This window comes from Cherax quadricarinatus, chromosome 3 (genome assembly GCF_038502225.1).
Source record: "Cherax quadricarinatus isolate ZL_2023a chromosome 3, ASM3850222v1, whole genome shotgun sequence".
In the NCBI taxonomy this organism is placed as follows: Eukaryota; Metazoa; Arthropoda; class Malacostraca; order Decapoda; family Parastacidae; genus Cherax; species Cherax quadricarinatus.
In genome coordinates this window covers 27517668-27520167 of record NC_091294.1, presented here as the reverse complement: position 1 = coordinate 27520167, position 2500 = coordinate 27517668, and the positions used below count along the sequence as shown (strand labels likewise).

Here is a 2500-nt window from a genome sequence, read left to right as displayed (position 1 = left end):
AGCATTAACAACAGCAACAGCAGCAGCTCCACCGGCGGCGGCGGCGGCGGCGGCAGCGGCAGCAACAACAACAACAACAGCAAGCAACAACAACATCAGCGGCTCCAGCGGCGGCAGCGGCCTGCAGCAACAACAGCAACAACCTTAACAGCAACAGCAACAGCAGCAGCGGCAGCGGCAGCAGCGGCAGCAGCAACAGCAACAACGAAGCAACAGCAACCTTAACAGCAAGCAACAGCACCGGCGGCAGCCAGCAGCAGCAACAGCAAGCAAGCAACAGCAACAACAGCAACAACAACAGCAAGCAGCAACCGGCGGCGGCGGCGGCAGCAACAGCAACAACCAGCAGCAGCAGCAGCTCCAGCGGCGTAATAAACAACAACAACAGCAACAACAAGCAACAGCACCAGCGGCAGGCGGCGTAAGCAACAACAAGCAACAACAACAACAGCAACGGCTCCCACCACCAGCGGCAGCAGCAACAACAACAACAACAGCAGCAGCTCCAGCAGCAGGCAGCAACAACAACAACAGCAACAACAACAGCACCAGCACCAGCAGCGGCGGCAGCACCAGCGGCAGCGGCAGCGGCGGCGGCGGCAGCAACAACACCAGGCAGCAACAGCAACACCAGCGGCAGCAGCGGCAGCAGAAGCAGCAGCAGCGGCAGCGGCGGCAGCGGCAGCAACACCAGCGGCGGCAACGCGGCAGCAACGCAGCGGCAGCGGCAGCAAGCCAACGGCAACACCGCGGACGGCAGCAGCGGCGGCAACGCAGCAGCAACAGCAGAAGCGGCAGCGGCAGCAAGCAGCAAGCAGCAACAGCAAAAGCAGCCAGCGGCAACAAAGCAGCAGCGGCAGCAGCACCAGCTGCACCAGCGGCGCTGTGATGGCAGCGGCAGCAGCGGCAACACCAGCTGCGCCGGTGCAGCGGCGGCCCGGCGGTAGCAGCACCGGGCTGCTTGGCGCAGCGGCGGCGGCAATGGCGGCGGCAGTGGCAGCGGTAGCGGCAGTGGCAGCGGCGGTAGCAGCCAGCAGGCAACAGCAGCGGCAGTGGCAGCGGTGGTAGCAACGGCGTGGCGGTGGCAGTGGCAGCGGCAGAGCAACAGCAGTAGCAACGAGCGGCAGGCGGCTGACAGCAACACCAGATGCGGCACCAGCGGCAACAGCAGTGGCTGCGGCGATGGCAACGGCGGTAGGCAGCGGCAGTGGCGGCGGTAGCGGCGGCGGTAGCCAGCGTTGGCAGCGGCTTGAGACCAGCGGACCAGCAGCGAAAGCAGCGGCAGAGCGGTGGCAGCGGTGGCGGCGGCAGCGGTGGCAGCGGCGCCGGCGGCAGCAGTAACGCAGCTGCAGCGGCAGCAGCCAACAACAACAGCACCGGCGGCAGGCCGGCGCTAACCCAGCAGCGGCAACAGCAGCACCAGCGGCAGCGGCGGCGGCAGCGGCAGCAACAGCAACAAGCAGCAGGCGGCAGCTCCAGCGGCGGCGGCGGCGGCGGCGGCAGCAGGCAACAACGACAACCTTGGCAGCTCCAGCGGCGGCAGCAGCAACAGCAACAGCAACGCCCAACTCCGGCAGCGGCGGCGGCAGCAACAACAGCAACAGCAGCAACAACAACAACAACAACAGCAACAGCAGCTCCAACAGCAGCAGCAGCGGCAGCAGCAACAACCCAACAACAACAACAACAACAACAACCCAACAACAACGTAGCTCCAGCGGCAGCGGCAGCAGCGGCAACAACAACAACAACAACAGCAACAGCAGCACAACAGCAGCGGCGGCTCCGGCGGCAGCGGCAGCGGCGGCGGCAATGAGACAACAACAGCAGCAACAGCAGCAACAACAACCCAGCAGCAGCTCCAGCGGCAGCGGCAGCGGCAGCGGCAAGCAACAGCAAGAACAGCAACAACAGCAACAGCGGCTCCGCAGCGGCACCTACAGCGCCAGCAGCAACAACAGCAAGCAGCAGCTCCAGCGGCGGCGGCGGTAATGGCAACAACAACCAACAACAACAACACCAGCGGCAGCGGCGGCAACAACCAACAACAACAGCAGCAGCTCCAGGCAACAGCAACAACAACAACAGCAACAGCAACAACAAGCAACAGCAAGCACCAGCAGCGGCAGCAGCGTAACAACAACAACAGCAACAACAGCAACAGCAACAGCACCAGCAGCGGCAACAGCGCAAACAACCAACAGCAACAACCAGCAACAGCAGCAACAGCAGCAGCTCCAGCGGCAGCAGCGGCGCCAACAACAACCCAACCAACAACAGCAACAACAGCAACAGCAACGCAGCGGCAGCAGCGCCAGCAACAACAACAACAACAACAAGCAGCTCCAGCGGCGGCAGCAGCAGCGCCGTGGCAGCAACCAGCAACAGCAACAACAGCAACAGCACCGGCAGCGGCAACAAGCAGCAACAACAAGCAACAGCAACCTTAGCGGCTCCGCAGGCAGCACCAACAGCAACAACAACAACAGCAACAACAGCA

At 63.6% G+C, this 2500-nt stretch overlaps 1 pseudogene; it reads left to right on the top strand.

The window, feature by feature from the left end:
• Positions 1-1812: 1812 nt before the first annotated feature.
• LOC138853851 (putative uncharacterized protein DDB_G0282129) overlaps positions 1813-2500 on the top strand; it is a 1601-nt pseudogene continuing 913 nt past the window's right edge.